This window comes from Schistocerca gregaria, chromosome 8 (genome assembly GCF_023897955.1).
Source record: "Schistocerca gregaria isolate iqSchGreg1 chromosome 8, iqSchGreg1.2, whole genome shotgun sequence".
Taxonomy (NCBI): Eukaryota; Metazoa; Arthropoda; class Insecta; order Orthoptera; family Acrididae; genus Schistocerca; species Schistocerca gregaria.
Window position 1 is genome coordinate 304,221,126 of NC_064927.1, and position 27,845 is coordinate 304,248,970.

The following is a 27,845-nucleotide window of genomic DNA, read 5'->3' on the forward strand; positions in this document are numbered from 1 at the left end:
TTTCCCGTTCGTCCCTCTTGTTTGTTCACGGGCCGCTCTCATTCAGTGCCTCAGTGCTGTCGTTTACGATCACCACGCGACGGTTCCGGTCCCGGTTACAACAGTTAATGCCAGATCAAGCGTGAAGAAGAAGAAACCTATTTTGTAGTCTCTTTTTCATCTTCTATCTCTTCATCTCTGTTTTTGTATGAGGAATTTAACTCTTTTTCTTCTTACTATAGACTGTGGTACTGTTGACTCAAAATTACTTTCAGTGTCAAATAGGTTAGGTAGTTTCCTGCATCTGCAAGAATTTGTTCGAAAGACTCATCCGATCGAAATTGCTGAATGAAAGTCCTTCAGTTTTTCAGCAGGTCGAGTGCATTTGATCTTTTGTCTGCAGGAGCTTACTTATTGGATTTATACACTGTAGTATGTTATGCCATGTGACTGATGAACATCAGAGTTTAAACTGTTTAATACAATTCAACAAACCTGAAGCTTCTTCTCTCAGTGAGTTATCAACATTATAGTTTAAAAAAATGCTTAACAAAGCATCGCATAGACTTCCAATCTGAAATCTTAAGGGCGATAAGGGCTCGATTCTATATTCCATCTAGTATCACTTAAAGGTTTCAAAGTAATTGCATTAACGTGATTCAAAAGTACTGTCCAGAGAAAAATAAATTTTCTGGACGATATTAAAGAAACTGTTTACAAGGATGCCTTGGCTTTATCGTTAACCACTAGGTTGAGCGAGTGGTTCGCACAAGGGTTGTAGACTGCTCTTGGATTTATGTTCCTAATTCTCATTTTCACTTATGTTTTACCACCCTTCATATTAACTCCTTTGTCATAGCTCTTCAATAAAAATTTCTGAAATTTTTTACCAATATATCTTCCAACTGGAAAAAACCCTGCAAGGTTTTCATTAATTTTCACCACCTCATCAAAACCGGCTTTGATAATAGAAACATACCTGATTATAAGTCATCTGTTCCATCTTGCTTCCATATGCAGTGCAACCTAAAATTACTGAATAATATTTCACCTTTTCAATGTTATCAGAAATGTGAGATTCAATAATATGATTAGGGTGGTCTATTATTTCATTTTGAATACTTTTTACAAGATAATGAGCTTTGTTTTCCTGCTTGCCAAGTACTCACCGGACGTATTCCTCCATAACAGAATGAAATTCAGACAGTAACTCAACAATCTTTAAAATAATTCGATTATTGTACTCAAAGAGCTTGTCGATTGTAACTTGAATAGCTGAACAACTTTTTCTAAGCATTTTAATAATTGATATTATGCGTAGCAGCACTTGGTACCAGTGATTTATTACTGCATTAGTGACTCTTTGAGTAGCTCAATCTATAGTTTGACTGGTTTTTAACCATTGACTGAATTCTAACCATGATGTTTGAGCCTGAATATGACTTTTAGAAGTTTCGTGCTCTTTTAAAGTTTCAGCGATGTGCTTCCAGCTCATAAAACATTCTTTTGAAAGACAACTAGACATGGAGCCAAAAAGTTTTTAACAGAAACAATATATGCAGTTTTTTGAAAGAGCATAAGCTAACCCCTCTATGGTGACTTACTCCCCATTTCTTAAAAGACGAATATAATACTTTGAGCTAAATTTACGACCAGTGACATCATACGGAAATCTATAATCAAACAAAGATTTAGGTGGACCAAGTGTCACCAAAAAAATTCTGTCTGCGTCTCCTAAAATTCTAGGTTACCATGCAGTATCCGAGCTCAAGGACGACGAAGTAATTTCAGTCCGTGGCGATGTGCTGATAGCTGGTTTGGAAATACACTTCTTTAGTTGATGACCACCACTATCTGGAAGTAATACAACTTCATTTCCTGTCGGTCCATCCGGATTCGATGTTTGAGCTCCACACTCCATTGTTTTGGGTCCACCCGAGCTACCTTGTAAATAACTGGCTGAAGCTCCGACTTCGTTCTGTATATCGGCTTGCTTTTCCAACCTTCTCCTTTTGTACTGACAGCCAGACAGCCTATTCCGTCCATCAGACATTTTGAAATAATAATATTCTAGTAAAAAGGGGTACTAATAAATTAATAGACGAGAAAGCACGAATAACTTCGTACCTTCGTCCTCCAGTGATCTAATAATTGAACGGGCTTTTGTTAAAAGGGTAAATGTGGTATTTTTGCCAAATTCGTTATAATCAACTTTGCATGCAATAGGAAAGTTGCGTGTGTTTGTCTTCAGCTTCAAATTAAATCTCCTGACATAGCAGATCCGGCAAAATGTTCCGCATTTGCAGAGTTGGAAATAAGGAAATCTGAAAAAAGTTGTAAGGACGTTGAAGAGGTCGCTGTAGGTGAAGTATGTGTAAACTCTAAGTGGTAATGGGCTTTCGCTACCTTTTGATTTAACTATTAACATCTCACTGCCAAAAGTTACTGTAGATTAAATTTTATATATACATCTGATAAGAGTCATTGTTTTTTGTGTGCATGATGCAAGAAATGTAAAGCTGTTCGCCATATTTACCATTAAGGATATGCCAACAAAAACGGACCAGAGAGGTTTTGTTTATTATTTGAGAAGTATTGAAACCCATTTGGAAGAAATTCCACTCTTCAGTAACAACTGTGCTGAACAAACGAAAAAATGTATTGTCTAGATTAGACCAACATTCGTCAAACTGTCATCCACGGACCGGTTAGAATCCACGAAAATTTCGTGCCAGTCCACAAAGAACTATTCTCCTGGTGACTACGAACACACCAATATTATTTTGTAATATTGCGTTTCTCTCTTTTGACGATAGGACGTACATCAACTCTGGAATTTTACGACCAAATTATTTTAGTGGCATGAAAAAATGTATGAGCGTTTTCACACAGATCGATCACGGCACGGCGTGACGTTCATTCTACATCATTCTTTGGAAGCTGTTAAGACCAAAAGTCACACCAGTAATGTTATTCTCTGTCGAGAACCAACACTTAAAACGTTGTGATTGTAGCAGCCATTAAAAAACCGGTACGACAGTTATACGTAGGGAAAGAAATGAGGAGAAAAGTAATGATGATATAAAAAAATATGCCATGAAAAAGTTATGCAGTAGGTAAGGTGCTACCTGCATTCGGTTTCTGTTTTGTTTCCGTCTTAGCAAATCCTCTAAAAACTTTTCCTACATTCTGCAAAATATGGAAATATGTTTCAAGAACAATGGTCTACATTGCTCCTAGCATAACATACACGTAATATTTTAGTTAAAACGTTCAACATTTTTCCCCCCTTTCAGGCTTGGGATTGCTAATGTAGGGATATAGACAGTATTTACAACATCCAAATTCGCTAAGTGACCCATTTAAGTTCTAGGGGTCTGAACTACGAACTGAACTATTACAGAACGCCAGTATCGTTTGTCTCGCAAAATTACAGGTGTGAAGGCTTAATAATCATGATCGCGTAGTTTTCTTGCCATTTATGGGTATATTATTGAATCAGACTTTCAATCCGGATATAATGCCAAACAATTTATTGATGTTTTTTTTTTCTGTGGCATAACCTTCCAGTTAAATACCTACAGTGGGAAAGATACTCGTTAAATGATTATATATGTTAATAAAACACCTCCGTGCTTTATCACAACATTCTCCATTTACAACTGAAAACTAAAACGGAATTCACATTAATTTGCCTACCCATTCCGTCTAATAGAACGAATAAAACCGTGTTTTACATAAATTTCACTTCCACTTCAACGATTTAAAAAAAAAACACATAACCAAAGTCTTTAGGAATAAAATAATACAGTCTGAATAATAGACTGTAAAAAGCATGGGTAAATTCGATTGCGACAGAGAGTGTACCGCTGACCACAGTATCACGTAAATACCTATATTAAGGTCTCTGTCACCTAGAGTTGGTAAGTAGCTACTACAGATATGCTGAATTTTGGAACACACATGCAGGCATCAGGTAGATTCCAGATATCTCGACATTTGTCTACTCTTAATCTTGGCTGCATTCTTTAACTTTTCTTTCCCCACAGACAACATAAATTTTTTAACTGCATTCACTCCTTATTTAAATTTTCTCACTCAAATTTTCATAGTTACGTTATTTTCTAATGTATGGGTTAGGATACATGACACGGGCTATAACAGTTCAATGGGACTGATTCTCTTCTGTTATGCATACTCATCGTCTCATCGCTACGCGCAGCACATATACAGTCAGTGATAACAAACAAGCCGAAATCTTCCTGATCAATACGGTATTTCCACTGAAACACGTGGAGGACTTACAAAGTAAATAAAGCAGAAAAACAGTATTATTTGAGAACTTAGAAGTCAGTTTCCGCTGTTGATAATCAAACTTTCATGAACGATGAGTTTTATAATTTTTCTCTCATTCATTTAAAGCTTTTGGTTAATCAGAAACAAGAATGTGTGTGCTGTTTTATCCTAACACGTAGTCTAGCGTTATTTCGATATCAGATCATCCATCCCTACTTTCTGTTGAGTGTTCCTTTGTTATGGCGTCGCTCGTTTCTGACTTTCCTAGTCCGCGCTAATAACACAGTGTAGATATCCGCCGAGATGCTGGAGTTGGCGGTCGTGTTCGTGAGGTGTGGTTGCTTGTTGGCGAATGGTGTGTCTCTTTACTGAAGAAGGCTCTGGCTATTCAGCGCTATGTAAATATCTTTTAAATGTCCCTGTCTGCAACTTAACTTGTCTTTTGCACGGTAAGTAGTAATCTGTCTTCTACTACTTTACTGATATGCCTACCTGGAGTTTGACAATGTCAATTGGTGGGTGCCACGGCTGTCCACGCAGCTAATGTAATGCCCTCTGCCGGCAGCGCGTCGAGCGAGAGGCATGCCGCTAGATGTCTCTCGTGTCGTGGAGGCGCGAACAAATTACGCGTAATTTACGATAATGGGGCAGTCGTCCCAATTCGACTCATGCTTTCACTTTCATGTTGTCAGGAATTTGATTCGTACACTATGATCTACAATCACAGTGAAAACCAGTAATACTGATTACGCAATGTCGTACATTTTCTGCTGCATCAACATGTACGCTCCACAGAATAACAGAGGGAGCAGGGCGAGAGTTTCTTCGTACAGGAACTGGTGTCACTCTGCTTATTGTTCCATTCGCAAATGGTACGCAACAAAAATGTCTTTTAATTTTCTTCTCTAGTGCTATAATCTCCTTTGTGTTGTTTTTATGAATTTCCCTAAAGCATGCAACGGGCGTGGGCGTTCGCAGAAATTTTTTTCAGAGGGAGGGCAAGATTCCAAAATTGCCATTTATTATCACATACCACAGAAGAGATGATTACGCCTTCCGTAATTGTGGTAGGCAGATTTTCCTGAGACTTTAAGGGTAAAAATAATTTCATGAATACCTTCAAATTAAATCTTTTTCTATATTAAAGTGATTATGGAAGTATCATATTTTAGAAGTGAATAATCTGAATTTATGTCTTTTTAAGATTAAACATCACCAGTGTCCTGTAAAATAGCTAGGAAATGAAGCAGTAAGGAACTTAGAAAACATTTTTATTCGTGTACCTATAATATTAAAGTGATCGTTAATGTAAAAATTATGAAGAAAGAAAAAAGTCAGAAATGTGAATACAGTTCATTACAAAACAAAAATAACCAGTCACGTAGAGCCTTTGAACAATCTTCGTTGAATTAGAGAGTGCCATTATACTATTATCTGAAACACTGATAGTTCATGTATTCACATTAGCAAAACTGCATTTGCGATCATATCAAATGTAATTTAAAATAATTGTTTCCCTAACAAGAGTTGACGACGAATTATTATAACAATGCAAAATCAATAAAGCGGTTTAAAGGTTGTAAATGAACAAATTGTCTCACTGGAAACTGAAACAATTGAAACATGGATTTATTTACCAGTTACATTCTGCAACATAACAACAAACAGATCACAATGAAAGTTAAGTAGGACACGTAGAATATCGGAAATACTGATTTGTGCAATCCTACAGCATTCTGATCTGATGCTGTTAAAAAGGTACTTGGTTGCATGGAAGAAAACTACAATTACTTCTATATTAAGACAAACAATGGAAATTGAGTATTAATCCTATGGCGAAACACGCATCTTTTTACGTTATATCAGTTGTAAAATCTCTCTTGTCGGTGTCTCAAACTGTTTATGAGAATGATGTTTGTCATGACCATGGTTCTATTCATGTGCGGACGGAATTGGGCGTCCCACAGGCGACGCTTCTGTAGACGTACTAGCCAGTATCTGGAGAACGTAGGTTGATGTCATTCCAGTATCAACTTTAAAAACAGCTTCGGTATGTTAGGTACGTTTCATGTAATGCAATTAAAAATTTCGTGCAATCATTTACTTCATTTGTTGCGTTAAGTATTTGTGATAATTAACAACAACAAAAAATCTTAGTCCAGTATCGAGCGAAAATGTCAGACTCTAAAATGCGCGCGCTTCAGTCGGGAACCACGCGGCTGCTACGGTCACAGGTTCGAAGCCCGCCTCGTGCATGGATGTGTGTGATGTTCTTAGGTTGTTTAGGTTCAATTAGTTCTAAGTCTAGGGGACTGATGACCTCAGATGTTTAGTCCATTGTGCTTGGAGCCGTTTTTTTGTAATATGCGAAAGAATAAATTTTTTTCACTGAATGGTCTTCTGAAACTCGGATGAGAAGTGTTTCATAGCTAACAGTACGTCCGCTCAAGCAACTTGCGGACAATGCGTGTAACCCTGTTGCGTAAGACATGAAAGTGAATCGCACTGCGCAGCATTGGTCCGCTCGGGAATTCGTGCGGTCTCGCGACACGCCACGTTCGCATCAGACGACTCACGTTGGACGCAGTGTAGACTTATTATTTTAGATGTCGTTGGGAAGGGGGGGGATGTGATTTGCGGAATGATTTAAAAAATGGAACAGCCGCTGACGAGTGCTGTGGCTGGCAGACTGTGTGGCTGTGTGGCTCCCTCATTTCCATAATTTATTTCGTTTTGTGGAATAATCCAAAGATGAACAGAAAGCAGTCAGCCGAGTTGTGTAAAATAGTTTTTGGTATGAACTTGCATTAAAATCGACGAAGGCGCAAGTTCGTTCTGTCTTTTCTTTGGACTATCAGTGATGATTTGAATATTATCGACGACTAATTTATCCTTGTTACACACGTATCTGTAGTTTAGTTGTGGGACAACGGAGATGTAAGAAAAGGAAGGAAACGGGCGAGACGCAGCGTTCCTACACGGCACATATTTTTCATAAGTATCAGCAGAATCAACCTACCCTAACGACTTGATTAGATAAACGCATCACGTCTGGTGCTGTCGTGAATGCTGCGATTCGGAGAGTTTCAGAATACATGTGCGTCATCACCCTTCTGTGTCGTAGCGATAGCTTGAGAGCAGTGTGACTCACATACAGCTTTGCGTCACAAGCAAAGAATCCCCTTGGTAGCTGTGTAATAACGAGTGAACTGCACTTGCTTGGAGAATGATGTAATTGTAGCTCACCCTGTGGGAAACTTCCATTTAGCACGTGGCTTCCTCCGTCACTAGAGTGTGCTGCCGTAACAATACCACTATTTTACAGAATGCAGTTAGCATTCTGATCAGCGGGTAGAAATTTTACGCGATTACACTGGCAGTGATAAAAACCTAGAACGTTGAGAAAGAACGAATCCTTACCGCATTTTATTTTTTAGTTTTTGGTTTGGTCTGTTTTTTAAACTGGTTCTATCTATTTATGCATTGAAATGAATTGTTTCATTGGTACGGATCTACGTATTTATTTGAGTGTTCTGTATCTATAATAATACACAATAGTCTCCTACGTAACTCCTATATATTTTATTATTACTTTCTGCTCCTTTTATAACCGCTACCACACTGTCTAAAGCAAAATATTACCTGTATTATGTTATCTGGCAGAATACACATTACCGAAGGGATTCGAACGATTTACGTCCGAGAGGAGCCTCAACAGACCTTTATGTTTTGACTTTGACCATGGAGGGTGGACAAGTTTAAGCTGCCAAATGTTCTGAAATCAGGATCCACAAAATCCTACCCTAAGGACCTGCTACGTTGTCAGTGAATGTAGTGGACTCAGAAAGAATAGAATTGTTTGTAATATCGCTTCGATACGGGCAGAGATAGAGGCCGGTAGGGGAATTCCGATAGCCTGCAAAGTATAGAAGTAGGTGTGGCGAGGGCAACAGTATCGTGAGTCCCTGTCCCTCCTGGATCATGCGATTATGATAACAACAAAGTTCTTCTCCGATAACTTTGGTTGAAAACATGCGACATTTGTTGTGGAACATCATGGAGTATTCCCGCTTGAGCGGGGAGTTCAGATAGATGGCGGTGCTATACGTAGCCTGCAAATGGCATCTGTGACGGAACTGTCTGTAAGTTTCTAATGGCGGAAACCAGAGCCTCGCAGATATTCATAGGCGCCTCTAGAACATCTGCGGAGACCTAACATTGAACAATGCCACTATGATGCCTCCTTTAAACTCTTCCTTGTGCTAATAAATTGTCTCTCGTGAAGATGTGATATTCTGCGGGTCGACACTTAATGCTCTCCAACCATCTGACGCATTGCACGACTAGTTCTTATCCTGTTAGACCTAATAACAAGATGACAACACTAATTAACTCTGATAGCCGTTCCAGAGGTCCAAGATGATGGGAATTCCCTTTTTTACAATCTACTGATACATTCCTAGTTTTAACCTTTATTGTTTAAAAGGCAATGCCTTTGACGTCACTATTACCCCAAAAGGAAGGGAAACTGACAACGATAACCAAGGGATTTTGTATTTTTTCTTCTGGATAATCAACAAACTAGTTTTAGTTCGTTTCAGAAGTTGCACCTCTTGTGGAAAATAAGTCATGTAAGTCATCGTCGTTATGTTCCTAACGTCGGTGAATAGTATTCATTATGAGACCAAGCGTATAGAAATTGCGTAGCGCGTGTAGTGACTGGGAGTGAGAAATGAATGAACAATGTAGCGTTAGCCGTTCACATTGTTGAATAACTATTTTTTTGCAGTAGACTATTGCACATAGGGAAATACCAAGTGAGGTAGCTCTGTGCTAAACAGGCTAGCCTTGTAATCTAATCTTAATTCGGCTTCCTGATTTACATTTTCCGTAACTTTCCTTCCCTGCGTTACGTAAGGCAAATGCCGCGATGGTATGCATTGCAGCCTGTTTATTAACTTTGTGTGCAGGTGTAGAGATCCTCACAGCTGACGAGTGGCGAATTTTGAGCGAATGTTTATGTGTACTGGAGCCATTTGCAGTGGTAACAAGTGAAATCTCAACTGAAAACTATACCTCTCTTTCGAAAGCTATTCCAATAATCAGGCAGCTAATCCTAAACATATGCAATGGGAAGTGGGCTCCAGGACAGCCCAAGAGCTACAGCAACATATGCACAACTCATTAATAGCCCGGCTAGGATTAATAGAAACAAAGTACATACCGTTGCCTCAGTTCTCGACCCAAGATTCAAAACGTTACGATTTACGAATCCCATTCATTCAAAACATGCCGTTGGAAGCCTAATTGCAGAGTGCATAAACGTGGTAGAGACCGTAGATCTCCTCATTCGGCTGCTAACGACACTAGCTACAAGTACCATTTCGAACAAAACGCCAGTAGTTCCTTATGGGCATCTTTCGATGGAGACGTTTCCAATAAAAGTCTAATGAAGAACAGTTGTGATTGCATAGACCTGGAGGTACAACGATATTTGGAAGAATCGTACGGATAATGCATTACACTACTGGGGAAAAAAATGAAAACAGTTACCCGGGTCTAGCTGTCGTGGCAAAAAATATCTTGCAATACCTGCAACTTCTGTTCCCGGTGAAAGAATATTTTCGAAAACAGGGCTACTTATAAACAAACAAAGAAGCACACTATAAGTTCAATTGGTTATTAAAATCATATCTCTAAACAAAAATCGACGACAGTGTAGCAATGGGATGTAAAAATGCCTTATACTGAACAACTTTTGTTTCCGTTCTTTCTTCAGTAAGTAAACGCATGTACGCAGTTTCTATATATAAAAGGCTATAGCACTTCTCTTTTACGTTTAAGCATGCATGCATACTTGCAGAATGTACAAGGTAATTTATTTTGTAGCTTTTGTTTTATGCGAATTCTGTGCTTTGTTTTAAACAACAGTTCTATGATTTTTGTCTTTGAGACATATACTATTACTTCAGTACACATTAATAACGGTAGTACAGTTGATATCAATCACAGAATTTTCCGAGAACGTACGTACGACGAGTACGACCGCTGCGGCTCAGTGCTTCGTGTACTGAAGGTTTGCGCAATTTCTCAGAGAGCGCAGCACTGTCAACTTCTCGAGCGTACCCGAGATATTCTCGAGTAATTGCCTTCGTGTCGCGCGTTTCTCGAGCGCGATCATAGCCCATCCCTAGTTCCGACTAGAAGACCATGCCAGACTACCTGTATCTTGCCGGACTAGACTTGTAAGTCTCTTAATTAATGTGTATATGAATTACGTTGTTTTTGTTGTTCCTTAACTGTATTACTAAGAGTTGTTCAATATGCTTATAAAAGTGATACGCATGAATAGAAATATTAGTACTCCGAGTACTACTACTACTACTAACACTACCACTACTACTGCCAACTGCGAAATGTTCTGATGGTATTTCGTAAATAATTAATAAAACTACTACTTCTACTATTCCTATTACAACTATTATTACTACTGAATTGGAAGTCTTCCAATATTATTTCGAAAAACTGTAGTAGCAAGACCTTAAACAGTGGTAAGATTTTTATTTTTTAATTTAATTTAATTTATTTAATTTTTGATATAGTGATTTTCGAGCTTGTGTTTTGTTTAGGGCAGAATAGAATCGCCCAAAGTTAATTGCATATTCGGCCCTGTATCACGATACATGCTGTTATATATCACCTGTGTCATCGATTGTGCGTTAGTAGTTATGTATCCGACGATACGAGCAGGGTTGCCAGGTACCTTGTTGCAGCCTGACCTCTCCCGCTTTTACGGTCGCGTCCGGCCAAACAGATCCAAGTCCGACCTGTCTGCCTTTTCTCAGGCTTTTTAGCGATGAAATAGAGAACGCACAACTGTGACCCATTCCAAACTACGGTGAACGCGACGAATAATGAGATATTTCTTATGAATATAAGGATATACCAGCCAACGCTATACCAATGTGTATTTTCTATGTTTTTCTTTGAACGGCGAACGAGTCTATTCACAATATAACCACAGTCTAATACATACAGTTGCGACACACCCTGCTGCGAAAGTTGTTACCGAATGACAGCCATTATAGCACTCCAAGCGGTACGAAAGCAGACACACATGCATCGTAAGGATTATATTTCTTTTTAATTATTTTTCTACTTAACTAAAAAAAATAGTTATATTTCTACCTTCCAGGCATTCGTACATTACCAAGAGGCATGAATTATCGTGAAATAAATGTAAAAGCAAACGAATTGTGCTGATTCAGTGACAGATGAAATACTTCCGAATGTGTGTACATTTGCAGCTCATTCTGCTGAAAGCTAGAAAATTTAAAAACATATTTCATGCATGACAAGCATATACTTCTTTGATTGTCAGTTCTCATTCTTGCCATGTAGAAATCATTAACGGAGTCTAGTGATTCGCCTGTTCTTAACGCTTCACTCGACTTTTTGCTACACAATTTTTTTTTTGTAAATGTACTTTTGCTTCAAAAGCGAATGTGTGATGATTCTTGCCCTTTTTGTGGCTCAACTGTAGCTATAATCAACTGTAGTTATAATTGTGGAAATGGTACCTATTGCTTTTGACTTTTTATTATCACGTCTGTGTGGTTTTGCCTTCTGCTACAACAGAGCATGCACAATGTCGGCACTATTACAGTTATATCCACCTTTCGCAGAAATGCAGGCTGCTATTCTCCCATGGAGACGATCGTAGAGACGCTGGATGTAGTCCTGTGGAACGGCTTGCCATGCCATTTCCACCTGGCGCCTCAGTTGGACCTGCGTTCGTGCTGGACGTGCAGACCGCGTGAGACGAAGCTTCATCCAGTCCCAAAGATACTCAATGGGGGACAGATCCGGAGATCTTGCTGGCCAGGGTAGTTGACTTACACCTTCTAGAGCACGTTGGGTGGCACGAGATACACGCGGACGTGCATTGTCCTGTTGGAACAGCAAGTTCCCTTGCCGGTCTAGGAATGGTAGAACGATGGGTTCGATGACGGTTTGGATGTACCGTTCACTATTCAGTGTCCCCTCGACGATCACCAGAGGTGTACGGCCAGTGTAGGAGATCGCTCCCCACACCATGATGCCGGGTGTTGGCCCTGTGTGCCTCAGTCGTATGCAGTCCTGACTTTGGCGCTCACCTGCACGGCGCCAAACACGCATACGACCATCATTGGCACCAAGGCAGAAGCGACTCTCATCGCTGAAGACGACACGTCTCCATTCGTCCCTCCATTCACGCCTGTCGCGACACCACTGGAGGCGGGCTGCACGATGTTGGGGCGTGAGCGGAAGACGGCCTAACGGTGTGCGGGACCGTAGCCCAGCTTCATGGAGACGGTTGCGAATGGTCTTCGCCGATACCCCAGGAGCAACAGTGTCCCTAATTCGCTGGGAAGTGGCGGTGCGGCCCCCTACGGCACTGCGTAGGATCCTACGGTCTTGGCGTGCATCCGTGCGTCGCTGCGGTCCGGTCCCAGGTCGACGGGCACGTGCACCTTCCGCCGACCACTGGCGACAACATCGATGTACTGTGGAGACCTCACGCACCACGTGTTGAGGAATTTGGCGGTACGTCCACCCGGCCTCCCGCATGCCCACTATACGCCCTCGCTCAAAGTCCGTCAACTGCACATACGGTTCACGTCCACGCTGTCTCGGCATGCTACCAGTGTTAAAGACTGCGATGGAGCTCCGTATGCCACGGCAAAATGGCTGACACTGCCGGCGGCGGTGCACAAATGCTGCGCAGGTAGCGCCATTCGACGGCCACACCGCGGTTCCTGGTGCGTCCGCTGTGCCGTGCGTGTGATCATTGCTTGTACAGCCCTCTCGCAGTGTCCGGAGCAAGTATGGTGGGTCTGACACACCGGTGTCAATGTGTTCTTTTTTCCATTTCCAGGAGTGTAATAACATCATAACACCTCAGTCAAATTCTCAAAATCGTCATAACTTCCTCCAATAATATCAAAACCTAAAAGATTTCTCTGCTCATGTCAAAAGTGTCATCTACCTCAAACGTACTATAAAAATCATGATCCCATACCAAATATGTCATTCAAAGCTCTCATAGTATCACAATGGTTCCGAAAAAGTATGAACAGTTCACAAAGTACAGAAAAAATACAATTTCGTAAGTGTGAAGTTATCCAACTGTGTAATTACGTAAACATCTGTCACTGATGTAGTATAATAAATGTTTGTTTCTCTCAGTTAAATGATCACATAGCTGTGTAGTGTATGTGTTAGAGAAATATGGTACCGATGTGTAAAGTTGTATAAGCAAATACCATATTAGCTAGGGCTCCTTGTACTTGCCACACACATGGTACACAAAGTAGGCGTGTACCCCCCTTAGGATTAATGTAATTATATCCTCAGGTGTTACAGATTACAGCAATGGAATGAAATGTATCACGGAAAACCTTCGTATCATTGTACTTCAAATATCTTTAAAAATAAATGTTTTAAGTACAAAATTAATCACTCAAATACGTGTACTGTAGCGCTAAACTGTGCGTCTTGTTGTAAGATAATCTCTGTGGAATTGTCGCAGTTATCGTCCTCCGAAAGCTAAGTTCTGCCGAAGTCAATGTACTTACCTCATGATAAACAAAAGTAAAATGCTTTGCGTAAAGATATCGTAGTTACTACGCTTATTGCTGTGATGAAGTAAGTACTATACTGTAACGTATTGTTGTGCTGCAGAAAAGGCTGTCTCATTGTAGCTATACCACAAAGTTACTACTAAAACATGTTTTCCTTACCAGAAGAATTCAGAAAAACTGTGCAGATATAAAACAGATACACCGCAAAAGCACAATGTAAATTGTGTCACACATTAGTAGCGTCGTGATATAATCGTGTAGCTATCAGAGAAACCAAATGCTAAGTCATCTTTAATCCCGCAGAAAGTACTTCAAATAAAGAATGTCTTTTCAACTAAACCAAAATGTTGCGTTAAAACCTCATTAACAGTATATGTTCTAAGTATGTAGGCCTTATAGTCTTTACACAATAACACCGTGTCCTCTGTTCACTATAACACTGCATTCGTAATTTCTGTTTAAATAAGTTCTGTTGGTTCTTCAAACATTGTTGAATGTTAACAGATTCTAAGTCTGACAAAGCATACTAGTGATGTAAAGTGAAAAGTTATATGGCGAATAGAAAGTTAAGAAGCAGATTATCTTTCAATAAACGGTGTTACATGTGAAATGTAGTACAATCCGTTACTCTTCCTAGTGCTTAGAGTTAACTTGAACGCAATTATCACGCGGTATACGTCGGTAAAGAATACTGGAATTTTTCTCAAGGTTAGCGTCTATGTTATTTTTCTCTGAGCCAGCCGGCGCACGTGGCTGCCTGCGGTGTGAGTCATTGTCTGTCTCTGTTGGCGCGCGCCGTTATTGGGATTAGGAGGCCTAACTTCTACAAATTCACCTTGCCGAGAGGGCCCTACTCTATTTGAATCCCGCCAGTTCTGCTGCAATTCAGGTCTGTCGTTACGATCATATCGTCTGTCGTCATGTGGTTGTTCCTGTAGTTTCTTTCTTGTCGGTTAAGTGGTGGAGAATTTCTCTCTGAATCGTAACTGCGCGCTGGACCGTTGCGTCTAAAGTTATTCTGTCTCCCTTGATAGTAATTATTTTGGTTCCCATATTGTTTGTTTCTCTGATTGTCTCTCTGATAGTCACAACCGCAGAGAGGTGATATTTCCCTGTAATTATTACTACTCTGCCAATGGTTGTCATACGGGTGGTGTCTGTTTTGGTCACGATTTGTATTGTGAGAATAGCCTTGTCGTGTCCAGTTATTATTTCTTTCATCGCGGAATTGCGACGGATGTGATCTGTAATTGTTGTGTTCCTGTTTTCGCGTTCCGCGATTGTCAGTGTCAATTTCTAATTCTTGTAAGAGCCCCTGAAAAGCTTCAATGTTGTCTTTGCAACGTCCTGCCAAAATAATATGCCGTAAATGTTCCGGTAATTTGATTAAGCAAATGCGGATGAGTTCTGAGGGGCTGTATGGGTTTGACAGGTACTGATTCTTGTGCAACATGTTTTCAAAATATTTCACAAGACTGGAAAAATAAGATTGTTCGAAATGTTTCATCATTATGATGCCATGTTTTACTCGGTCTTGTGTAGCTTGAGACCAATATGCTGAGAGGAAGGCATGATAAAATTCCTTCACTGTGGCAATCGTGAGTGACTGATCGCATTCTTACAGCTGGTTCATCCTCCAAGTAGCCACACACAAATTCTAATCTGTGTTCCAATGACCAGTTGGGAGGAAAACAATGAGAGAATTGATGGAGTCACGCTTGTGAATGAATGTCGTTGCCAGATTTCTTAAATGTTTTGAATTTACGTGCAGTAATGAACAGCTTATAGTCAAAATCATCGTGTCGGCGAGTAGCATATCGGTCATTGTTACGTCGTGTCGGCGGTTCCATCTGAAAATTCGGTGCACCTTGCCAATTTCTTTCATGATTTCCGAAATGCCCTGTGTTATTATTTTGTGGCTTTTCTGTATTTCTAAGTTCCTCTTCCTGTGTTGGAGCGCGAGTGTCCTCTGAAATATGTAATTTTTGTATTACATCTACATCTACATCTACATCCATACTCCGCAAGCCACCTGACGGTGTGTGGCGGAGGGTACCCTGAGTACCTCTATCGGTTCTCCCTTCTATTCCAGTCTCGTATTGTTCGTGGAAAGAAGGATTGTCGGTATGCTTCTGTGTGGGCTCTAATCTCTCTGATTTTATCCTCATGGTCTCTTCGCGAGATATACGTAGGAGGGAGCAACTGCGTCAACTGATCTTGTACTTCCCGGATTTCTGTTTTGTATTGCGTATTAATTTGATTCTGATTTTGTTTGAATTTCTTAATTTGTTCATAATCTTCTGTGTCAGTGATGGCTACAGGTCTTGTGTCATTCAGATCATCATCTACCTTTGCAGATAAATTAGTGAACTGATCCGAAAGTTCGGCTACTTTCTCCGATATTGAACACATTTCCTCAGTGTGTTTTTCTGAACCAAGTTTCAGAGTGTCCATTTGTGTTGAAATGGAATCTACTGTGTCCTTTAAGTTTTCCTGAGTTCTTGCAAGTTGCGTAACCGAATCGGTGGATGCAACTGAGTCCATTTTAGCTTGCAAGGTGTCGTGACTTTCACGAACAATAGTTTGCAATTCTTTTATGTCTGCTTCGTGATTCTGTAATGCGTTTTCATGCCGCGAAGAAATATGTTGAAAATGCTCACAAATTTGTGTTTTTACGTCATTACAGATTTTTTGACATTTCGATTCAGTGTTATGTAACTCAGTAGTTAAATCTTCCTGTGTTTGTTCAAGTGTGGTGTCTAACTTCCGAAGATTTTGTTCCATTGTGTCTAACTGTTGCTGTGTTTGTCTCTGTTGTTGTTTCATTGTGTCTAACTTTTGAAGATTTTGTTCCATTTGTTGCATTAATTGTAATAACAGTGCACTGGTGTCTGAAACATGTTCCTTAGTGCTATTCGGCAATGCATTTGAACCGGCAATATTTGCAGTTTGAAAAACAGAAAATGTGCTTTGACTTATTTGAGAAAACGGTGAGGACGCAAACCCTGAATCTACAGTATTTGCAAGAATGTGTCCTGTCAATTCGGAATCCTGAGGCGAGCTGTTGCCGACCGACCGATCGATCGATAACGCTTCCCTGTTCACTAATTGTTTCACTGTCTACACCATTATTTGCAGCCCGCTCCATTTCCCTATGTACAATTACCAAATTACTACTTTGAACATTAGTTAATTCATTAAATGGTGGTGCTAACACACTGCTTTCGTCTTCACTGTCATTTCTCAGTTTACTTTGGAGCCTAATATTACGTTTTTCACACGCCATTATAGTCACAATATTTCACACGACAACAAAGAAAAGCACAATTTGAAGAGCAAAATAATAAAACACATAAACATAGCACTGAAAATAATAACTAGTTAATAGCAAGCGCAGCTGCGAAATACTTGGTGCAAATTTACATGCGTGCCACACCTGTTTTACTGTACAACAATGAAAGACTGCAACTACAAAGGAGATTATCTCTACAATTATGCGCTAGCAATAAACAAAATCTACACTAATTACACAAACTACAAGAAAAAATCAGAAGATTCCAGTGAGGTATCCTGGCAGGATCGCCATATGAAACGTGCCCTTAGAAAAACTATACGTGACTGACTTTGCTTAAACTGACACACAATATTTTTTGCGCAACGCAGTCTGACTTTCAAAAATCCCTACAAAAGAATGGCCCTGAATAACATTAACCTATACGTTTCACAAATCACTTACCTCACAAAAATCTTCGTTACTCAAGCTACTGCAATACAGCGAGCGCCACTACTACCAGCTAAAGAAAAGATTCAAACTACTGAAGGCACTAACTACTGATAGGCATAGTTAGCAAATGAAAGATTTTAATACAGAACAAACAATGTATTTACCTTAATAGTCACAATATATATATCAGTTCGTGACACCAATTCTTACAAATTTCAAAACTCCGCCATCTCTCTCCCCTCGTCCACCACTGCTGGCGGCTCACCTCCAACTGCGCAACGCTACGTGCTGTTAGCATCCAGCTGCCCAACACTACAATGGCGAGTATTACAACAATGCCAACCAGCCACTGACTGCACACAGCACAGCCAGTGTTTTTTTTTTATACAGAGCGCTACGTGGCGTTACCAATAAGAAAACCTAAACAGCCTACTTACAGCAAGAAGACAAGTCGTTCGCTGAACTTCATTGACGGTTATTGGATTTGCTACCAAAATGTATGTGCCATATCATGCAAGAAGCAAAAAAGGTTATACTGTTACTACACGAGGTATGTAAGTTTACCTATCGTATTCTATGTCGAACCACAGCTATACACGTCTTATAGTATGTTGTAGACTGCAGACTATACTGACTGGAGATGCAATGACGCATTGGGTGACAGTAAAATGGCGATATTACTCAGTTTAGAGTACCCAATGAAAGAAACGCAGGTTAATGTTCCAACTTTACTTCGTCCTTAGCAGCATGTATAATCATTCTCGAGCAGTTATCGAAAGTACGCACGGATCTAGTGCAGACACTAGAATCTGTGTTTCATTTACAGTGAAACAATAAATATTAAAATTCTTCATGTATTATAATTCGAAAGCGTCTTACTAGTACGTTTATTGATGATAATTATTGCTACGAATTAGGAGGTACGAAGACAAGGCAAACAATAACAGCTAAAACAGTGGTATTACAGACATTGTTGTTAGACAGCTAAGATGACCGCAGGAAATATTCGGTTACGAAGATACGCGGACAGTAGGATTTGCATACACCATCCCTGTCATATAGCAGCCTGTATGAAAACATAGAAATATAAGTCTAAAGTATATTGCATAGATTTGAACTGATGACAAAGTTCGTTTCAGATTTGTAACATGCTTACGTATTATCAGGTGTGTAAACGCGCAGCACTTGACCAGAGCATATATACATAAACGCAGCTAATCTTGCAGGAGCGAGTTCTCAGCTCACTGCAGTGCGTTGCTAAATCCTAGCAATACCAACACATTTTCCATAACGCGCATAGCCGATGGGAACTTTGTGTCCACCCTAAGAAAATTAAAAGAAAAGAAGTTAGTTAATTGTTACTCACTCATATTAAAAACGTGCTTCAGAGAGGGTCTGATGTGTAAGTAGGGTCCAGAGCAAGAAAATGTCTTTATAAGCAATATCGACACGTTTTCACTACCGTGTACTACCAAGCTGGGGGAACTTTATGACCACCTCAAAAAAAATGTAGGAAATGCAAATTTCGTTAATTTTTGATTTCTACTAGCAACGTACGTTTAGAAAGAGTTATTAAAATGTAGGTAAAGTTCTGAACCTGAAAATATTGAACATGTCATTCACTGCGGAAAGTGACCACTACTAAAACATGAAGTAATTGGCTCGATTACAGTATTTTCAAAACCTGGGCGTGAAGTGCCTGGTAATGCGAGCGTTAAGCAATGCTGCTTGTAGCCGCTACAGTACATATTGTTACGTAAAATTACATGTCCGCAAATCTAGTGCGCGTATCTCCTGATCCCACCAAGGTTATCAGTGGGCTGAGACAAAACATTAGTGATTCGAAGCATCCAGCTGTTACCGATTATAACTAGGAACCGAACACCCAGGGATTCATTTAAACTTTTGATCATTCCAAATAAGGAGATAAAAATCTGTGAACATATTTGAGAGCAGAAAACATGTGGTGGGAGAAATAAGGAATTTCTCACATACAGTGGAATTCATGACTATCACAAAGGTTTCACACTGACCCATCTAATACAAAGTATTTTAGCATCACATGTGATTTCCTCTATTTTGTTTGTATGTACTTCAGTCATCCCACGCTTCAAAGCTAATTTATAATTTACATCACTGCGCTCTTACCCATCAACTCCAAGACACTAATTTGAACAGGAGCGATAACATATTATAATTCTCTTTATATGAACATTAATGTTGATGATTTTATTTAATAGGTTTTGCCACTGTGGAGCACAACCGAGAATGATGTATAACCCTGATGATGATTTTATTGCCATTGCTTGTAGTTTTGACGTCTGAAAGGGCTTACTTCCGTCAAAATTGCCAATAATAGTCTCTCTAGATGATAATAAGCACCTACAACAAATTGGCGACAACTGGAGGAACTTCCTATCGTAAATAAGTAGGAAACTGTTCAGAAGTGGAAGTGGGGGAACATGCTCAGCATAAAAAACTTTATTTGACAAGTGACAATTCCCAGCGGTATTAGATTTTAGGCTCTAATGTTTATCACTTCCACATTCAAATGCTGACTGCGAAGGGGTTTCAATAAGATGACTGATGAAGTGGAAAATAGGAATAAGCTCGTTATTTTCAAAGTTTTTATAAATTGTTTTCTAATTTAAAAATTTAAAATCAGTAGCATTAAAATGTTGAGAAGTTAAGGTGCACTAAGCGGACAAACCTATTGTCATCTGCTACCAGTATAAAGACCACTGTAACAATCAAATTGGCGCTCTAATTCCGTTATTCTTGACGGTAATCGTGTATGTGAGGAAACATTTAGAAAAGGATTGAAATTATGCTTCAAGTTTGTTGGAAGTCGCTAAGTGCTTTCATTTTTAAATACAGAATAATTAGAGGATAAGCAATGTGCGGTACATTTCAAGCAGAAGCGCGTTTTTGACGCATGTAATTGTTCAGAAGTTATATCTCCTGAACTGTTTCATCTACACTGTTATTATGGTGCAGGTGCACTCAATGGCATATGTAGATAGCATATGCAAAATGTGTTTCGAATGGCATTAGTAGCAAAGAATTGATCAATTAAAACGCAACGCTTGATTAAGTTTTACTGCAATGTAAGCAGAAGCTGTTTTTCGATATGTCTAGCGTCTATCACATCGAACGTCCCTAAACTTTGTGCCGTACAATGATACAACTTTGCAGATGCATTCAGTGATATATGTAGATACTGTCTGCAAAGTGTGTCGCGAATATCATTAGTAGTAAAGAATAAAAAAAATTAAAACTTAATGGCAGATCCTGAAGTTTGACTATATGAACAGCGGAAGTGTACGCAAAAAACTTTTTTCCTTGTCATTTTGTGGGGGCTGTCACCGAGAAAATGTTTCGAAAACGTTTGAAATTATATGTAAAGTTTGTAGGAAGTTGCGAAATGTTATCATTTTCGAATAATTAATGAACAAAGTTGGTGTATCTGAGTGCCGTCATCTTCAAGACAAATAATTTGTTCCTAATTATAATACTTAGCGTGTTAAACTTCAGTTACTCTTAATGAGTAGATTATGATAGCATGTTGGAATTTTAAATTCTGTCGTAATATTGAAAATGAACTTTTTGTGGCGGTGGAAGCAGTTATGTTGGCCACATGAACCAAACTTCCAGCACAGACACTCAGAATCGGATTTTATATTGTACGTTGTAGATATGTACTATCCCTTAACGAAATGTACGATAATTTCGACTCAGTTACACGATCCAATAACGCTGGAGTGTTGGCAACATTGCCTGGCACTGGTCGTCGGTAACTAGCTGCAGGGACGCATTTTCAAGCTACGGACAGCATGCCGACAGTTAAAGAAAGTTTATCCGATCCGATTACTCAGGGATAGGCGAGTTAATTTCAGAAGGCACGTTGAGTTTCGACAGCAAACCACTTGTATCCCTTAAATAAGACTTTGAACATCTCTTTTTGTCTATACTTAATTCTCATTTGGTGTAATGAAATGTGACATTGAGCGTCATTCGCGAGTTATTTGATACACTAAGCGTGGAATAACAAAGAACAGCAATAATAAAATGCTGTTTCCTGCTAGGAGCATTTAATTTCTGTAAAATATAACACACTTATTTGTTTTGATGCAGCCACTTCATTTAGTATTTCATATACGTATGTTAGCTCTTAAGCGCTGATCGGTCGAACAACTTAATGTTTTATTTTACATAGAAGGGTGCCGCAGTAGGAAGTATTCCTCCTCCCTTTGAATGCGAATGCAGCAATACTTCGACTAATGAAACGGAGTGAGCAGCTACATCAGTGGACAGTTTCATGCAATAATCGATAGTTAATATTGTTCTGGCAGGATTTCAATTTATTTCACTTCGCGATCTGCAAAGTGAATGTCTCGATAGAACAAAGAATGAGAATTGATAAAGTATATGTAGAAACAGAATCGATTAAGGAAACCAATGAAAATCGACGAAGAATTCCTTACGTTTACACACCATCAGTTATTGCAGACATTCGCACGGAAATCGTTCCAACAGGCTCATGTAAGTACGAGGAGTTGCCAGCGGATTTTGAAAAACTTTAATCTAAAGCCATGTAATGAAGTGGTTTAACAACTGCATATTTTAATCTGTCTGGGATAAGTTCCCTGTGCCAGTAATGCATTGTATATATCACTAAGGACGTTACTTATTAAGTTGCAACAACTTTTCAGAATTATGTTCGAAAGTCCATTAATAAATACGCTTCACAGGTAATAGCTAAATTAGTATTGCTAACATTAAAATATTTGATTTGAAGTTAATCATAGAATAAGTAATAAAAAGTGTGTGCCGAGAAGCGTTTAACCTAAACAATATTTTTTACAAACAACAATATTACCTGAATGAGATTTTCACTCTGCAGCGGAGTGTGCGCTGATATGAAACTTCCTGGCAGATTAAAACTGTGTGCCCGACCGAGACTCGAACTCGGGACCTCGAGTTCGAGTTCGAGTCTCGGTCGGGCACACAGTTTTAATCTGCCAGGAAGTTTCAACAATATTACCTCTTCTGTGTAGCTCATAGTTGTTAGCTGTTGCTTGCAAACCAAATTCATCTAGTGATGCTTCGAGCGTGCTTTTGGAAGCCAATTTCTGTGGTAATACATTTTTGTGCTATCTAGATTAATAACGTAGTTTACATTAGTTGCTTTTATTCATTATAAATAAAACCATTCTTGCTGATTTTTGGATATTGATTCTGAACAGATTGTGAGTGTAGTACCTACTGTTTGCACTCTTTCAAACTAAAGAGCACATATTTTTGAAATGTTTTCAATTATCTAAAAAGAAGAAGAAATACAGTGAAACAAGTAACACTTATCCAGAAATAAAACCGTGTTTTAGCTGTTGCGCACCACTAGATTAAATTGTTCCAAACTTATCAACATGTCCATTCAATCTTACAGTTTCTAACACATTATCAACAAAACTGACATTTTATTACACAGAATTCGCATATGATTACTGATATGAACAATCAATATTCCTAGGTGTCAGTTAGGTGGTACTCTGTGTTGTAAAGTGCATGTTCACGATCTTGTTGATAAACTGAATGCTGCTGTAAGTAAAGTTAGAATAGTATTTGCAATAAATTATACTTCAACAGTAAAATTTACGCACTTTGCTTATTTTACTCGCTTGTTACGTACGGCATTATGTTATGGGTTATCCCTTCCCGTTTATAAAGAGTATTTTTGGCCCAGAAACGGGCAGTTCGAGCAATATGTGTTGTAAGTTCGCGAAAGTCATGTCATCGTCTGTGAATCTCGGAACTGGCTACTCAATACCTATTTCCCTTAATGTGGTTTTTTTTGTTAATAATAGAGCTTACTGCCAAGAATTACTTTCACTCAGTTAATTTTAGGGAGAAATCCAATGTGTTTTACGGTCGCACCCAGGTGGCCCTTGTGCAGAAAGGCTAACACTGTTCCCCTGTATCTATTTTCAGTAATCCTTAAAAAAAAAAAAATAAAAAGCCTCTTGCGTTTCCAAGTCTAATTTGACTCATTCACGGAATTTCATGTGCTGACTCGTTCCATGACCGTGGGGATATGCTTTCAATCTCATCTCACGAACTAGACGTGTAAATTAAAATAAAATTCTGTGATGGTACCGCAGAAACTGATTATTTTTGGTATGGTCAGCAAAATAAAGGAGGGAACCAATCGTCATTCAATTATAGGAAATCAATGGTGACACGTTTCAACAATTATCTGAAGAGAAGATTCCCATTTCATGTACACAGAAATTGAATATGGTACTGAGTAGAGGCGTTATAGAACCACAGGTGGTGGTAACATACAACACGAACCAGGGAGGAAAGCATATCAAGGTTGGCGTTGTCCTTCTGTAGCACGCCAGACGGACGAGACGCTGACTGTTTAAGTCTTTGTCCGCAGTTCAGCATTATAGATGAAACAGTGATCAACACTGCTGTGCTTCATCGGATGGCGAACCTTATAACTGGTTAAAAAACAGTTTGGTTGACAACTAGGCATAGAAACAGACGATGTTGGCGAATGCGCGTTACTCTTGCGTATTCGTCCGCAGCAGCAACTAATGAGAGGAGAATCCATATTTACTTTTCCGTTAAACGGTGTGTACAGAGTTCGCTTTGTAGGATTTGTTTTTTGCTTCCATTTTGGGCAAATATGAACCAAGCGAAAATTTCAGTTCATTACTATTTGCTTTTTCCTTTTTCTTATTCCAATATAAATACGTTCCTTCTGAAAATTCCCCTTTCTGTTGCTTGTTCTGCTGTTACTTTGTCTATTTCTAAATCTCTTAGCTTATCCGCTCTATCTTATTGTTTATTATTTTTCCCTGAAGAACTTTTTTGTCGGCATTTTGTGCTTTATCCTAGGTGCATATTCAAGAAATATTAGTCCTGTATTCGTTTATGTTCAGTTACTTTTTTAAATTTTTTTATATGTTTCATAATTGAGCGTTAATTTCCGGTATTCTGTGCTTTCAGACCTAAAATTTTGCTCGTGGTTCGTATCTTTGATATTTATAGCCTTCATTTATGATACAGTGCTAGTTATTGTTTAGCATGGATGGATTCTTGTTTAATGGCGTAACGTAATGGGTTATCTTTGGTAACCTTGAGAAGCTCTATTTATTGTTCATGTTTTTATATTATTCCATATGCTCTTTCTGTGTCGTCCATCCTTTATTTATGACAGATTTTTCTATGTAACATATTTCTTTGATACTGTTTTTTTTCATATTACCACTGTCTCCGTAAAATTTTGATGTGTTTTTAATGGGATATGAGAGAGGTGTAGAGAACTGAAGACGCGACGAAGCTCGTTCTGTGATTGGTCGTTGCTGACGTAGATATCTTTTGTGTAGACAGTATAACGTGGCAGTCGTCCGCCACCGTAAACAAATGTCAGGAGAGGAGTGGTGTGGGTGAATAGGCCCGCCTCTCACCCGAACGGCTGCGATCCTACGCCAGCTTTTTGTAGTTCCACGAAAGCAGAACTGACATAAAGGTCATAAGGATCACAAATTGATTTCGTTGTGGTGGGAGTCGCATTCGAATACCTTTATGCACCAGGACTAGTCTCTTCACTCATTTCAAAATAAGAAGGAAAAAGACAAGCAAATCCACAACAAAAAGGAAATTGGGGTAAACACAGAATTTTGTAGCGGCTACAGCGCAATCATTTGCTGCGGTTGGCAGTGGTAGTCGCATACTGTAGCTTACGCGACCGGAGTTAAAAATACTCCCCACGTAACACTGCCTTCATATAGCGTCCGCGTAGTATGGACCGCAGGACCAAGCTCGTTTCCTACTTGTTTGTTGCTATGAGAGCTCTCCTTTAAATCACCGTCTGCCATTTACTTTAGTATTTCGAACCGCTTTTAACAGGAGAAATTCAAAACGACAAATCACGAAATATATTTCATTGCCCCTAGAAAAATCATTCTTGAAGAAGTCAGTACTAAATCGAGATGAACAAATCAGACTCTAATTAAATTCTTCAGACACCAATTGTAGCGAATAGTCCCACGTCATCATTTGAACCAGTCGTCCGTCAAAGCGCCAGAAGTGTTTAATTTGCGAAGGACAGCAGTCGTCATTATTGTACAAGAGTCACAACAGTCGACCCTAGCCTCAACACATTCCTAAGAGGCACCTACAGTTTGATAATAATAAATGAACTGTCTTGGACAATAATGCTTACTAGTAACACTGTTTGTCAATCTCAAAAGTGAAAGAATTTCAATTCGTGTTGCTCCGTATGTTTTGTAAGACTAAAAAATAGATTAATGAGCTACACGTCACTGAGATTCTGGAGAGCTTCAAAAACTAAAGCGGGTGCTGTGACGCCACTAAGGGTCTCGAAAGTTTGGAGAAGAAATGACAGTGATTTTATTGCAATAATTAATTCTGTGTTGTTAATTTTTGTTGTTGTAAACGAAACTTTATAGCGAAGAGTGAACATTCGTGACTGAAGGTAACAATGCCGCAGAGAAGTTACTCGTATAGGTCAGCTGCAGAGAATTTTCACGTAGCAAGCGCTAGGCTTTCGACCATTGTTACTTTCGGTTTTCACACATTGGTGTGAGCGTTGGCGTCAATATTGGCCAGTATTTATAGGACAGCGCCTGCAAATTCGAGCCAATATTCTGTTGAATTCGTATAGAGCGAACGCAAACATGTCGGATGCACAGATCACAGCCGGTACACTTGCGATTTCGAGCGTCAGCAATTATATTTTGTCACCGCGAAACAAAAATCAGAAAGCAAGTAAATCAAGATGGTGGGCTACAACACTGTATACATTCTGAAATCGGTAAGTTGTAAATATGGTGAAAAATCAGTCACCATAATTAAAATTTCGTTAACGTCCCTTGCGTTTTTATTTATAATTATTTTCGTGGGTATGACGGACATCATTTCTTAGGCAATTTTGTGTATGAACCCTCAGGACAGTTTGACAACTTTCGACAAATGTCAACAGCAGACTTTGTGCTATTTGAACCCAAAGTAAAAAAAGTAAGATACTTTCTGGAAGGAAGCTGTTCCTGCAGATTCTTTGCAGTGACGCTTCGATTTCTTACCACAGGAGGGTTCCAAAAGGGTACATTTCCTTTTGAAATACCTACTCAAGGGATATCAGCGAAAGTGCCTAAGTTTCGAAAGTCAGTATTCGTAACACCATTAAATTCCACCACACAATTTAATGAAAATGTTAAAAACAGCCACTAGATAAATACAATTCTAATACGGCGCTCATTTGTGCATTCGTGTGTCGCTTTGTGATTATGACAATATGTTGTGACAACCCGTAGAAGAGTTGTCAAAAATCATATTTTACGTCACACTTGAGCTGCTCCATTTTGTCTTATACACTGACGAAAAAAATCGCAACACTTCGGACGGTCACATGCCACTAGCGAGAGTGAAGACCACCAATTTGAACAGCAATTGGCACGACACTGGTACAGCTAGCTGTTACAAATCGGTTACTACAAGGACAGCTCCGAACCAGACACCCTGTAACGTGCGCTCCACTCACCGCAAACCATCGCCAATTGCGACTTCAGTGGTGTCAAGCGAGAGCTCAGTACATAGCGGAGTGGAGCCGACCTCGGTGACCGAGCGGTTCTAGGCGCTACAGTCCGGAACCGCGCGACTGCAAAAGTCCCGGCCGGCCTTTGGGGCCGAGCGGTTCTAGGCGCTACAGTCTGGAACCGCGCGAACGCAACGGTCGCGGGTTCAAATCCTGCCTCGGGAATGGGTGTGTGTGATGTCCTTAGGCTAGTTAGGTTTAAGTAGTTCTAGGGGACTCATGACCTTAAGTAGTTCTAGGGGACTCATGACCTTAGAAGTTAAGTCCCATAGTGCTCAGAGCCATTTGAACCATTTTCCTGCTATGGTCGCAGGTTAGAATCCTGTTTCGAGCATGAATGTCCTTAGGTTAGTTAGGTTTAAGTAGTTCTACGTTTAGGGGACTAATGACCGCAGACGTTAAGTCCCATAGTGCTCAGAGCCATTTGAACCATTTTTGAACCACAGCGGAGTGGAGGTATGTTCTGTTTTCTGAAGAAAGCTGGTTCTGTCTCGGTGCCACTAATGGTAGTGTGTTGGTTAAAAGGCCTGTAGCCAGCCTGTCTCCGTGCTAGACATACTGGACCTACACCTGGAGTTAATTGTTTGGGGTGTTATTT